This window comes from Vidua macroura, chromosome 2 (genome assembly GCF_024509145.1).
Source record: "Vidua macroura isolate BioBank_ID:100142 chromosome 2, ASM2450914v1, whole genome shotgun sequence".
NCBI lineage: Eukaryota > Metazoa > Chordata > Aves > Passeriformes > Viduidae > Vidua > Vidua macroura.
Genome location: NC_071572.1, coordinates 1,821,483 through 1,835,568, shown reverse-complemented (window position 1 = coordinate 1,835,568; position 14,086 = coordinate 1,821,483).

Sequence of the window (14,086 nt, the reverse complement as noted above, 5' to 3'; positions counted from 1 at the left end):
AAATTTTTGGAGCACGTTTAGAAAACCAGAATATGTCAAAATATCCCTTCTGAGCCAGGTCTTTATATTTTCTATTGTGCAAACCTACTTATTTTCCATGTAATCCTGGAAAATTGATGTTTCTGTGTTTGAGTTTGAGCAATTTTTCATCCTATGTGGCTTTGAAAGAGATAAAGCCAAGTCTTAAATGAGTGTAGAAATGGTTTGGGTTGGGAGGGACCTTAAACTCAACCAGTGTCACCCCTGCCATGGCAGGGACACCTCCCACTGTGCCAGGCTGCTCCAACCTGGCCTTGGGCACTGCCAGGGATCCAGGGGCAGCCCCAGCTGCTCTGGCAATTCCATCCCAGCCCCTGCCCACCCTGCCAGGGAGCAATTCCCAATTCCCAATCTCCCATCCAGCCCTGCCCTCTGGCAGTTTAAAACCATTTCTCCTTTTCCTGTCACTCCATTCCTTGTGGGAAATCCCTCTTCCATACAGAAAAAGTCTGTAGCCTAAAACCCCCACTTTTCCTTGTCTTTTTTCTCCCCTTTCCTGTGAAATATCCTCTCTGAGAAGCTTTCCTGTGAAATTTTCTATTCCTCTGGCTGAGGAAATGGGAGCTGCTGGGTCTGGCCACTCCTCACTCTGTACCAATTCCCTCTGCAGGTGCCACAGGGACAAACTGGTCACAGCTGGTGGCTGAGGAGGGGAAAAAATCTCTGCCACCGTCCCCAGTCAGCTGAAAGCACAGTGGCATCCTTGGCCTGGGTAAGAAGATTATTCCATAGATTTTATGAAAACCTCTGTTGGCTTCAGACCCTTCTTTTCCTCCACTTTCCTGGAATTTCACTCCCAACCTGCTCAACCCTGCCCGGGGAGGTGGTGGAGTCACCACCCCCGTTTGGCATCGCTGCGGGTGTGGCTCTTGAGGGCGTGGTTTGGTGGTGAGAATGGTGGCTGGGAAATGCAGGGTGAGGCTGGGGTTGTGTTCTGTCCCCATCTGTCAGAGCTGGGCAGTTCTCTGCTGTTCCCTGGGCAGTTTTTTCTTTATCTCTCCCACAGCCAATCCTCCCTCCAGGAGATCTCTTCTGTCCATGGGCCAGTAATTATTAATTATCTTCTGTTCATGGCCACTGAGTGTCCCTGCATGGCTGAGAAAATTCCATCATCCCATGGGGAAAGACTGTGCCCAGGAGAGGAGCCAAGCATTCCTACCTGGATACAATCTGAGGCTTTGGGAACACCACAGCAGCCTTTGCCCACTGCATTCCCAGAGGAGCAGCTTTCTGCCCCACTGCATTCCCAGAGGGAGCCCAGGCCCATCCACACCAGCCCTGGAGCTCCAGAGGAAAACTCCAGCCTTGTCCAGGATCCTGCTCCAGCAGAAGCACAGCTGGCACTGCAGGAGGGCTGAGCCCCCATGGAATGGCACTGGATGGACTCAGTAGGATGGACTCGCTGACCTTGGAGGCCTTTTCCAACCTGAAACATTCCATGATTCTTCAGGAAGGATTCCATTTTTAGGCTTCTGCCTCGTGGGTTTAACTCCACGGATTTAAAACCTGGAGTTTAAGTGGGTGCCACTTCCTGTGCAGACCTGTCCTTGGAGGCCTTGGTCACAAATCCACCCAGCAGGGAATGAATCCCAGAGCTCCAGATCCCTCCCAGTCCCTATTCCCACTTCCAAACCCTTCCCTCACTTCACCATTCTGTAGACTGAGGGATTGTAAAGGAACTTTTGGACCCCTTGTGTTTTAATTCCTGCAGGGAGCCAACCTCTGTTTGCTCGGGATCAGGACACATCTGGATCTCCAAGAGGAATTTTCCTCTGTGCCTGTAATTTTATCTTTAAGAGGACGCAAAGGATGAAAAGATTCAACACAGATGCTTAAATCTGGGGATGTGATGCTCAGACAAATAACTTTTCAAAGATCCCCCCACCTAAAAAAAGTGGGAGCCTGATCCTTGTGGCCTAAACTGGTGTTCCCATCACTGGAGAAAAATCAGCATTTTGTTGTCCACTCACAACTCTCAGAGGCCGCAATCAGAGCCTGATTCTGCCCTTAATTTTCTTCACTTTGAATAAATCTCCCACTGAGCTCCATAAAAGCCTTGGAATTGAACCCTGTGCTCAGTGTGGCACTGGCAGAAATGATATCCAAATATTCCTTTAGTTTATGTGGGGAGAACGAGAGGAAGCCATTGCTCCATTTTTATTAATCGCTGATAGCCATTCTTATGAATATTGAAAAATATTGATTTTCCCAGGTTTTGGGGTTGTTTTTATTTTTGGTTGTTTTGGTTGGATTTTTTTTTAAGATACAGGAAGGATTCTGGTGTCTAAACCTCTACATATTGAGTTTACCTCACCCTTTTAAAATCCAAGTGAAATAAATTTTTGTGGTATTCGCTTACATCTTGAAATTAAAACAACAACAGCCATTATTAATATTGAAAAATAAACATGAACAAATACATTCCTTTAGGAATTATCCCTGATCTTTGGACAAGACCTTCCTTTCCCTCTTTTCCCACATGGATTAGGGGAGGAACAGGGGGTCCCTCAGCATTCTGGAAGCTCAGGGGACCCCCCCCAGTTCTCACTGCTGAGATTCCCAAAAGGAACCCCCTCGCTCAGGCCCCTTTGGAATCAGTTCAGCACATCCACATCCCACATTCCTTGCCTTTGGAGTGCTCAGCATTTCACCAGGACCTTGTAGCAATTAGTGCTGCTCGTGTGATGCAGATGCCGTGTTGACTGAGCCAATTAAGAGATCAATTAGTGCAGAGAGAGAGGAGCTCTGGGCTGGCTTTGGATTTAAACCCCGGCTGCTCGCAGAGGTCAAATCAGTTTTGTGCTGTTTTTTTACAGCACCTCTCCAGAATCAGAATCACGGAATAATTAAGGCTGGAGAAGATCTCCAAGATCAAGGCCAATCTTTGATCAATCAATTCCTTGAACACCCCAGGGATGGTGATTTGATGGCACTAAAAAGAGATTTCCAGGAATCGGAATTGCCAGAAAGCTCCAATGTCTGGTTTCTTTTTGTGTCGTAAAATCTGAATAAAATTTGCATAAAATCAAAAGATTATAACCAAGTCCGTAATGCACCAAACACATCCCCATTTTCAACAAGTCCAAGTCACTTTTCAATGGGAATGGGGCTCTAATTTCTTCATTAAATAATTATTATTTGCCTGTTATTTCCTGGCCAGAAGTTTCTGGATGAAAATACCAAGTGGGCATAATTCCATCAGCTTGCTTTGGTTCCCTAACCAGATTTTTGGGAAAACTCCTGTGCTCTGCTGGAGCTGAGTCACTGCAGCAGTTTCAGGAGGAACTTGGAATTTCTGGAAGTGGAGAGGCCAGCAGAGGTGAAACTCATAAGAAAGTCTCAGGAAATGATAAATTTCAGGAACACCGTTCCTGCTTCCTTTGAGAAACTGTGTTTGGGGAGTTCTGGGTCACCAGAAGGGCTTGAAAATAATTGATGGAGGTCCTGACCGAGTAAAACCACATTAGAAAAAAGGTGGAAATTAATTGTTAACCCTAAATCCCGCATTTCAGACACTTTCAGTCTTGTTCCACTTGGAAATTTAATTTTGTTCCTACAGAAACATTTAAAAATCAAGAAAATAAGCAATTTCTAGTCCATCTCTGTCTTTACTTCATAAATAAACTGGGGTTTGGTTTTCTTTCTTTGGATGATTGTTTTGGGTTTTTTTTGTTGGTTTTAAATTAATTTTATTGTTTTAATGTTCAAGATTTAAGAGAATACCACAAAATTTTATTTCACTTGGATTTTAAAAGGGTGAGGTAAACTCAATATTTAGAGGTTTAGACACCAGAATCCTTCCTGTATCTTAAAAAAAAAAAAAATCCAACCAAAACAACCAAAAATAAAAACAACCCCAAAACCTGGGAAAACCAATATTTTTCAATATTAATAAGAATGGCTGTCAGCGATTAATAAAAATGGAGCAATGGCTTCCTCTCGTTCTCCCCACATAAACTAAAGGAATATTTGGATATCATTTCTGCCAGTGCCACACTGAGCACAGGGTTCAATTCCAAGGCTTTTATGGAGCTCAGTGGGAGATTTATTCAAAGTGAAGAAAATTAAGGGCAGAATCAGGCTCTGATTGAGGCCTCTGAGAGTTGTGAGTGGACAATAAAATGTTGATTTTTCTCCAGTGATGGGAACACCAGTTTAGGCCACATGGATCGGGCTCCCACTTGTTTAAGGGGGGGAATCTTGGAAAAATTATTTGTCTGAGCATCACATCCCCAGATTTAAGCATCTGTGTTGAATCTTTTCCCCTGCCTTGACTCCCTTTAAGCCACCACAAGGTTTGCTAAAAATATGGAATGCAAGTCTGGCGCGCTGGACTGCTGGTCCTTTCCCGTCTTAAATTGGGATTTGTAACGTAAGTTTCTTAAAATTCACTTCCCTGCCCCATTTTGGGTAATTCTAAGGAGTTTTTTGGAAGATAAGTTGGTTTTTGAGGGGGTTGGGGGTGCTCACCTGGAGAGGAGAAGCTCCAGGGAGAGCTCAGAGACCTTCCAGGGCCTGAAGGGGCTCCAGGAGAGCTGCAGAGGGACTGGGGACAAGGGATGGAGGGACAGGAGCCAGGGAATGGCTTCAAAGTAGGATTTGATGGGATATTGGGAAGCAATTCTTCCCTGGGAAGGTGGGCAGGGGCTGGGATGGAATTGCCAGAGCAGCTGGGGCTGGCCCTGGATCCCTGGCAGTGCTCAAGGCCAGGTTGGATGTGGAAACCCAGGGCACCGGGAATATTCCTCTGTCTGCTCTGGGGTGTCCTGAGCCCCAGGGGAGCACTGACCCTGACCCTCATCCATGGAGAAAACTTCCAAAGCCTCAAGGTGAACCAGAGACCACGAAAGTGTGAAATGGATTGTGGGGATTGTAGAGAGCAGTGTAGTGTGTCACAGGGGTGAGAAATTTAGGGTTTAGGGGTTTTAGTATGTTCTAGATGGGTTCAAGATGGAGGGTACAGGGTGTTGTCTCGAGTTCCTTTCTTCTTCTTCCTCTTTCTTCTTGGGTTTGGGTGGTATCTTGTAATTGGGCAGAAAAATCTGCATTGTGAATCTTTAGGGGTCAATTATTGAGTTAGAAAGGGAAATAATTTAGGTGTCACTCTTTAATTGGGCAGCTCAGTTTTGATTAGACTTAAGAAGGCCTTGTGGTGCGAGTTTGTTTGGCCTTTTTGTGCTGTTTTCACACATGTAAGGTCTGAGTGCAGACAGTGTGCTGGAGTCTTGATAAGATAACAATAAAACAAGAACCTGAAGACTAAAAAAGTCCCGTGGGTCTGCTTTTCCTGACACAGAACTGCTTCAGGGGGGTTTCACCCCGCCAGGGGAGCCCTCAGGGAGTCGCCCCATGTGGGGCCAGCAAACTCACAGCTGGACACTGGGGCTTGGAGCAGCCTGGGACAGTGGGAGGTGTCCCTGCCAGGGAGGGCTTGGAGTGAGATGATTTCTAAGGTCCCTTCCACCCCAAACCACTCTGGAATTCCATGATTTTATCACCCTGTGGTGTGGAGCCAGCGTCCCAGGAGCTAAAATGCCAATTCCTGTGCAGTGCTGCTGCTCCATCTCCCTCTGGATTCGGCCTTGCTGTCCGGAGTGACCAGGAATGTTTCACAAAGCAGTTCAGTAAAACAAATAAAGTTCCTGGCCTTTCATGTCCCGGGAATTTGAAGATCACAAATGCCAGTTTTGGGAACAAAGCTTGGATCGGCAACAAAGCTTGGATTGGCAGCCTCTGGAAAAACAACCCAACCCTTCCAGGACACAATTCCAGGCTTTTCTTGCCCTCTCACAAAGTGGGGAACAGCCAGGCGTGGCCACAGGAGGCATTTCTGAGTGACCCTGGCCAAAAGATGGTGTCATCTCTACCCTGGTACAGTTGTTGGCCTAAAAAAAAGCTGGGAATAGGGATGGGAATACGGGCTCGGGAGTTTTAACACCAATAGGTGGCAGGCAGAGCTCAGACGTGTCGGGAATCGCCGACTCCGGCTCGCTCCAGGGTGGGATGAGAGTTTTGGGTACTGCTGGAGCTGGGCAGGCCCTGGCACGTTCTGGGTGATGGCATCGCCCCCCAAATTCCACCTTCCTTAAGGGAATTCTGATGGATTGGGAGCCGGAGGGACCAAGGACGGCCATAGTTGGGGTTTAGCAGCTGCAGGGATGGGATACACTTGGAATGTTTGGTTTGTTTGAAGGTGTCAGCCTGTGCTGCTTGAAAACCAAACTGGGTCAAACATCTCCTGCTACTCCAGGGAAACTGGAGCAGTCTGTGTCAGGCTCAGAATCCCAGAATTACCCAGGTGGGAAGAGACCTCCAGGATCACCCAGTGCCACCCCAGCATCACCCCAAACCCTGTCCCCAAGGCCACATCCAGACTCCTCTGGGACAATTCCAGTGACTCCAAACCTCCCTGGGCAGCTCAGCCCAAGGCCTGACCACTCTGCCAGGGAAATTTTCTTTCCCAATCTCCACCCTGACCTGTCCCTGCTGCCATTTGAGGGAATTTCCTCTCATTTTTTCCCTGCCCCTCCTGGCAGGAGTTGTGCAGAGCAATGAGGTCCCCCCCAAGCCTCCTTTTCTCCAGGCTGAGCCCCTCCAGTTCAGCTGCTCCTCCCAGGATTTGTTTTCCAGCTCCTTCCCAGCTCCATTCCCTTCTCTAGACACTCTCCAGCCCCTCAATGCCCTTTTGAAGTATTCCCACAATTTTAAAAAGACCAAAAACCCCATCCCAAACCAAAATTTTTTTTAAAAAAAGCAGTGGAAAGTACTGTAAACTTAAAAAATTTAATGTTCAAAACTCCCCAATTTCACCCCAAATTCATGATTCTGAAGGAATACAACATTTATTGACTCTTCCCCAGCCCTTCCTTCCCAGATCTCTCCTGTGAACACAACTTTAAGGCAGGACTGAGCAAATGTCGTGACCACAACGGGAGCACAGCTTTAGGCAGGGCCAAATCAGAGTGAAGTGGAAATTAGGAAAAATTCCACATGTTTTTTCCAGCCAATTAAAACACCAGGGAAAGTTTGTTTACTAATTAAACCTTTCCCATACATTGAGGAAAAAAAAAAAAAGTGGGATAATTTTAGGTTTTTAGTGCCTTCTTAAGGATATTTTTGCTGTTGTGTTAAGTAATTTAAATCAGTTGTTTTCCCAAGGACCTGGGAAAGGATGAGTTTTATATAATCATTGAAAAGTGCCTTCAAAGAAGAGTGGGAATTATTATCCCTTTATTGCAGGGATGGGAGCATGGAGAAACAAATGAAGAGCTGCAGGACATCCAGCAAGCCTGGAAATGTTCAGGTGGAGAAAACAAGTTTTTTCTTCCTACCAGGACCCGAATGCAAGAAATGTCTCCACAAAGCCCAGATGGAATCATGGAATTCCAGAATGGTTGGGGATGGAAGGGACCTCAAAGCCCAACTCTGGTTTCATGAAATCATGGAATGGTTTGGGATGGAATGGATCCTAAAGATCATTTTGTTACATCTCTGCCATGGCAGGGACACCTCCCACTGTGCCAGGCTGCTCCAAGACCCAGTGTCCAACTTGGGAATGTGGACTGCTCCAAGTCCTCGTGCCCAGCTTGCCTTGGGCACTGCCAGGCTGGCATGGCAAAGGGCAGCCACGGAAAATCAGGAATGAAATCTGAATTTTCAGTCAGACCTTTCAAAGAAAACTCAGAAGGGGAGCACAGAGAACTCACAGGATCCCTGTGTTTTCCTGGCAGAGGAATCTGATTTGAGAGGGAACTTTATTAATGCAGAACAATTAACAAATCCTGATTTTCAAAGAGATCCTGACAAGCTGGGCTCCACGAGGGAGCTCAGCAAAGCCGGGTTTGGGCTGCAGCTGGACAACACAAACAGGAGAAATTCAGGGCATCTTTCAGCTGAGGTGCAGCTGAAAATGAGGATTGCAAGGAGGAAAAGCCAAGGATCACACCTTGGTCAGCCTGGTCTGGTGGAAGGTCTGTGCTTAACCACGTGGCAAGAGTCCTGCAAGTGTGATAAATGGGAATATTGCCATGGGCTGATGGAAGGGGTTGGGATGGAAGGGACCTTAGAGGTCATTTTGTTCCAGACAGGGACAGCTCCCAGTGTGCCAGGCTGCTCCAGCCCCAGTGTCCAACCTGGCCTTGGGCACTGCCAGGGATCCAGGGGCAGCCCCAGCTGCTCTGGGAATTCCATCCCAGCCCCTCCCCACCCAGGGAACAATTCCTAATTCCCAATCTCCCATCCAGCCCTGCCCTCTGGCAGTGGGAGCCATTCCCCCTTTTCCTGTCATCCCAGTTCCTGATGAATTGTCCCTTTCCAGCTCTCCTGGAACCCCTTCAGAGGCTGGAATTTGCTCTGAGGTCTCCACACACCCTCCTCTTCTCCAGGCTGTTCATTCCCAACTCTCCCATCCTGGCTCCATAGGGGAGCTGCTCCAGTCCCCTAAGGAGCTTTGTGGCCTCCTCTGAACTTTTCCAGCATTTCCATGTCCTTCCCATGCTGGGGACACCAGACCAGTGCAGAGCGTTCCAGGTGGGGTCTTAGAAATCTGTAGTTTTTGCAGAGCATAAAATCCAGCCCAAAACAGGTTGAAAACCCAATACTGTGCAATTCTCAGCATTTGCCTGTGCAGAGGGAAGAGTGGAGAAGCACATGGAAAACCAGGAGGATTGAGATCCCCTGGGTGTTTATCTGGGGGCTGGGACTGGTGGGGAGCCAACAAGAAATGCTTGGAAAGAGGAACTTATGAGTGGTTTGAGCTGGGCTTAAGATGATTTCATGTCTCCTTTATTGTTTGCATCAAAAGCAGACACAGTGAGTGTCACCCAGCAGGAAAAAATTATTACTGGGTTGATTAAATGTGTCTTTCTTCTCTGGTGGCAGCGACAGCACCCAGGGAGGGCTGGAGCTGGGCCAGGAGGGATTTAGGGTGGATTTTAGGGAAAGTTCCTTCCCCCAGAGGGTGCTGGCACTGCCCAGGCTCCCCAGGGAATGGGCACGGCCCCGAGGCTGCCAGAGCTCCAGGAGCCTTTGGACACTGCCAGGGATGCCCAGGCTGGGCTTGGTGGGGGTCTGGGCAGTCCTGGATGATCCATGAGGATCCCTTCCAACTCAGGCTGTTCTGTGATTGTTTATAAATTCAAAATATATCGGTGTGCTGGAATTTGGGGAAAACACCCTGTGTGAATCACGTGCAAAATTCAGTGGCATCCATTCCCAGCATTAGAAAAACTGAAGCTGTGGCTGCCCCCGGATCCCTGGCAGTGCCCAAGGCCAGGCTGGATGGGGCTGGAGCAGCCTGGCACAATGAGAGGTGTCCCTGCCATGGCAGGGGTGGCACTGGATGAATTTTAATGTCCCTCCCAACTCAAATCATGCCGTGGTCCTTTGATTATCTGATTCCATCTGATGCAAAGTCCAATTTTCAAAGAACTTGAATTACCCGAGTGCCTTTTTTCTACACTTCCGAAATTTAAAAACGATCCTGACCTGGGAAAGAAACATTTGCCCTGAATTGGGGCAAATCTGGGCGTGGATTCTACAGATCTGTGCAAGTTTTATAAAGAGGTTGTGGAAATGCCAGTTCTCCTCTCTGAGCTGTTCCAAAACGAGCGCGAATTCCTGCATGTGGGGCTTTCTCCAACTGGAAAAGTGTCTCAGGGATTTGGTGCAACCCTCTCTGTGTGCCTGAAACTGAATAAAACTCGGTGTTACGTAATTCCAAACATGTTCCATCAGGCAGGTGAACGTGGGGCTGAGAGTTCAGCAGCAGTTTACCTTCAGAGGGGGAGGGACAATTCCCTCTCTCTCACCTTCCCGGGGATAAATCCTGCTGAAAGATGCCTCTAATTAAGGCGGAGTGTTTCTCCAAGAGCTTGGGAAGTGCAGCCCGGGCTGGGAGAAGCCAAACATTTCTTTGTGTCATCCCCACAGGGCAAAAACATCTTCAGGCCTTTGGATGTGAGCGTGGAGCAGGGAACAGGAGTGGGATGGGATGTGGCACCCACGTGGGAGCTCCTGGGGTCGCCCTGAGTTCCTGGAGGTGATTCCAGACACTTTTCATCACCCTGGCTCTGAGTTTCCCTCAGTCCTGGGCACGGAGCCGAGACAGAGCTGGGTTCCAGCCTGAGCCAGACTTAATGCTCCATTACCCTGCCCACCTCTGCACAGAGAGAACGGTTTGGACGTTAGGATTTAGCATTTTAAGCCCTCATCAATTATCCAGGGGCTGGACTGTGGAAATATTTCCTGATGTGTGGCCTGTCCATCCCCTGCCCCACGAGGTGGGTGGGACACCAGGAATTGTTTCCTCCTCAGCCTTTCCCTGTCTGAATTCAGAGCCTCTGAAGGGGGTTCAGTGTTGGAGCCCTGGCTGCTGAGAATTTGGGACTTTCTGTGCTGCCAGGCACTGACCCCAGGAGAACACTGCATTGACCTGAGGCCCTGGAGAAGCTTCCAAAATTCAATAATAAAACTGAGGTTATAGGTGTGGAGTTAGAACAGAAGTGTGTGATAGCACAGGGTGGGAAACTCAGAGTTGAAGGGTTTGGAATGCAGGAATGGATAGAAAGCAAGGTGGAGGTTTTAGGGTGGAGGCTGCTCCTTCTTCTTCACCTCCTTCTCCATGGCTTTGGGTGGTTTTGTGCAATTGGATCAAAAAGTCCCCATGGCGGGCACGGGTGGTTGGGTATTGGGTTAAAAGTGAAAATAATTGAGGTGTCATTTCTGAATTGCACAGTTTATCCTTAAAAGGCCTTGCAGAGAGAGAGATGGGCTCCATTTTTAGTTTGTTGGAGTGAAGTGCTGCAGAACTCAGGGTTTGTGAGACTGTGACAGAGATGAGAACTGATAAACACCTGAGTCCCAACAAGAAATACCCTCTCACACATTTAATCCTGACCTTGGCAAAAAAAGAAGTCGAGACTGCACAGTTCAGGACAGTTTTTTTCCAGTTTACCCACTGCTGATGTGGGTTTCCCATGGGATTTTCCCGGGATAGTTATCTGACAGTAACATCCAGAAACCTGCTGGATGTGAGGGGCTCATGTGAAAATCCTGAGGCTCCAAAGGAAAAAGCTCCAAAGGAAAATCCTGAGGATGGGAGTGAATATTCCTCTAGTCAGAGAAGGCACAAATTCCCCTGAAACAAAGCCATTCCTGGGAATGCCAAGGGGCAAGAAACACATTCTTTTCTCGGAGAAAGGGAAGGGCAAGGAGCAGGTTTAGGATAGGCAAGGACTTCAGAGCTGCTGCCAAGCCCACGCCCACAAGGAGGAGGGAGAGGCTGGGCCACCCTCCCGTTCAAAGGCAATTCCTGCTCTGCATCCCTGCAGGACCACATTCCCAGCTCTGCATCCCTGCAGGACCACATTCCCAGCTCTGCATCCCTGCAGGACCACATTCCCTGCTCCAGAGCCACCGGTGAGGGATGACACGTGAGGTGCTCTGCCTCAAAAGCGTCCTCAGGAGTTCTGTGACTCAGCCATTTCAGCTCCTTCCTCCCTCTCTTTTCAGGATAAGGAGCTTGTCAGGAGCACCTCACCTCTGGATTCCCTTCTGGGAAAACGAGAGGGAGGTGTCACCAATTTTTCCTTTGCTTAACACACTTCTCCTCCAGGCACACACCATTGTTCCACTGCCTGGAGGTTTTCCCATGCAAATGGAGTGAAATTCCAAGGTGGAGAGCTCTGGTAAAAATGTCATTGTGCTTAGCTGTGGAGCCAGAGGGCTTTTGGCTGCTCCTGAGCTTTTATCCGGGTCTGGAAAAGTTCACAGTGGCAGGAGTAAATAAAGGGTAAAATAAAGTGTGAGGAGCAGGAAAGGGATTGGGATTGTGCCCTGCTCAGGTGAGCGCCCACCTGCAGAGCTGCCCCAGCCCTGTCCCAGCCCAGGGAGGAGCTGGAGCTGCTGCAGAGAGCCCAGAGGAGGCTCCAGGATGAGCAGAGGGCTGGAGCAGCTCTGCTGGGAGGAAAGGCTGGCACAGCTGGCATTGTTCACCTGCACAGGAGAAGCTTTGGGCTGAGCTCAGGGTGGCCTTGCAGGGCCTGGAGGAGCCCCAGGAAAGCTGGAGAGAGACAATTTCCAGGGGATGCAGGGACAGGAGCCAGGGAATGGCTCCCAGTGCCAGAGGGCAGGGCTGGATGGGAGATTGGGAATTGGGAATTGTTCCCTGGCAGGGTGGGCAGGGGCTGGGATGGAATTGCCAGAGCAGCTGGGGCTGCCCCTGGATCCCTGGCAGTGCCCAAGGCCAGGTTGGACACTGGGGCTGGAGCAGCCTGGCACAGTGGGAGGTGTCCCTGCCATGGCAGGGGTGGCACTGGGTGAGATTTAATATCCCTTCCATCCCAAACCACTCTGGAATTCCATGATAAGCAGACTGTGAGGGTGAGGAGCAATGAAGGATGAAACCATCCCACAGCAGGAGGCACAGGGAACACTGAATGCTCAGGGGGATGGACGAAGTGATGCAGGAGAAAAACAACTTTCAAAGGTGTGGGATGATCAGAATTGCTGGGATTCCAGAGTGGGAAAAGCAAAACATTTGGGAAGCACAACCAGCCTGGATGTTCTTGCTGGGCATGACCACACAGAGCACAGCCTGGATTTCTCATTCCTTTGGGATTTTTGTCACTGAACATTTATTTCTGAGAGACCCTAACTCTGCACACTTGGCCCTTTGTTAGGCAGCCTCCACCAGTGCTTGGGGAATGTTTTGGATAGCGGGATTTCTCATTCCTTTGGGAAAGAGGGATAACCAGCAGCTCTAACAAGTGCCCTGGCCATCCCTGTGGGAGCTGACTCCGTCAGGAATGGGAGGAAATAACCTCCTCCACATGGAACACGCTGCCTTGTAGAGGGAGAAGACTTCATTAAAACCAGGCTCAGCAGAGCTTGCTTGGAGAATTTTATAGCCCTTCAAATGTAAAACATATTTAACAACGGCCCTTTCGCAGTGTTATAAGCTTATTTATTAGTCTGTGTGTGTTCGTAAATCCTCCTGTTATCCTCCTTTCTGTTTTTCCAAATTAACACCTTTGTGAGTAAGGGGACTACAAGAGAGATGATGAAGTGCCAGACTCGATCTCCCGGATCTTTTGTGCTCCTAAAGGGAAAAAAAAAAAAAAAAAAATCATTAAAAACAAGGAGTGAACGAGGCAAACAGCACAAAGCTTTGCTGCTGCTGGTGATCAGGGTGACGAGGATGCCTTGCTCCTGCTCCTGTCCTCAACCTGTTCTGGGAGAATATTCCAATTTTCCAATATTCCAATAGTCCAAACTCCCTGCCAGGAGGGGACAGGCAGGGGGTCAGGCTCTGCTCCCAGGGAACAGGGACAGGAGGAGAGGAAACGGCCTCAGGGGAGGTTTATATTGGAAATATACTGGAATATATTGTGAGTGTATATATATATATATATATATATATATATATATATATATATATATATATGTATGTATGTATATATGTATATGTATATATACACAATATATATTCCTCACAGTCCAGGGAGAATTTTCTAGTGCATGGGAAAGGTTTGTGCTGGAAGTTTCTCTGCAATTCCCAAGGCTGATCCTGATCTTGATGCATTTCTTGACATATCTGGAGTTTTCAATCTGCTCCAGAACAGAGAATCCTGGAATGGGTTGGGTTGGAAGGACCCTAAATCCCACCCAGTGCCAGCCCTGCCATGGTCAGGGACAGCTCCCACTGTGCCAGGCTGCTCCAGCCCCAGTGTCCAACCTGGCCTTGGGCACTGCCAGGGATCCAGGGGCAGCCCCAGCTGCTCTGGAACAACACCCAGCTATGGGATTCATCCCCTTTTCCATGCCCAGTTTCCCCAGTAATTTTAGGACAACGAAGAGGCTCTCGTTGACTTCCACAGGGTTCACAGCACCTTCAACAACCTCAGCTGGGACTTTTCCTCCACCAAGGAACAAGGGACACGGCCTGGGGAGCCTTCTCCAAGCCCATCCCAGTGCTGCCAAAATTCCTTGCCTTTGCTGAGGAATTTCCCCATGGAAAGGCTGCTCAGGCCTTGGCAGGGGCTGCCCA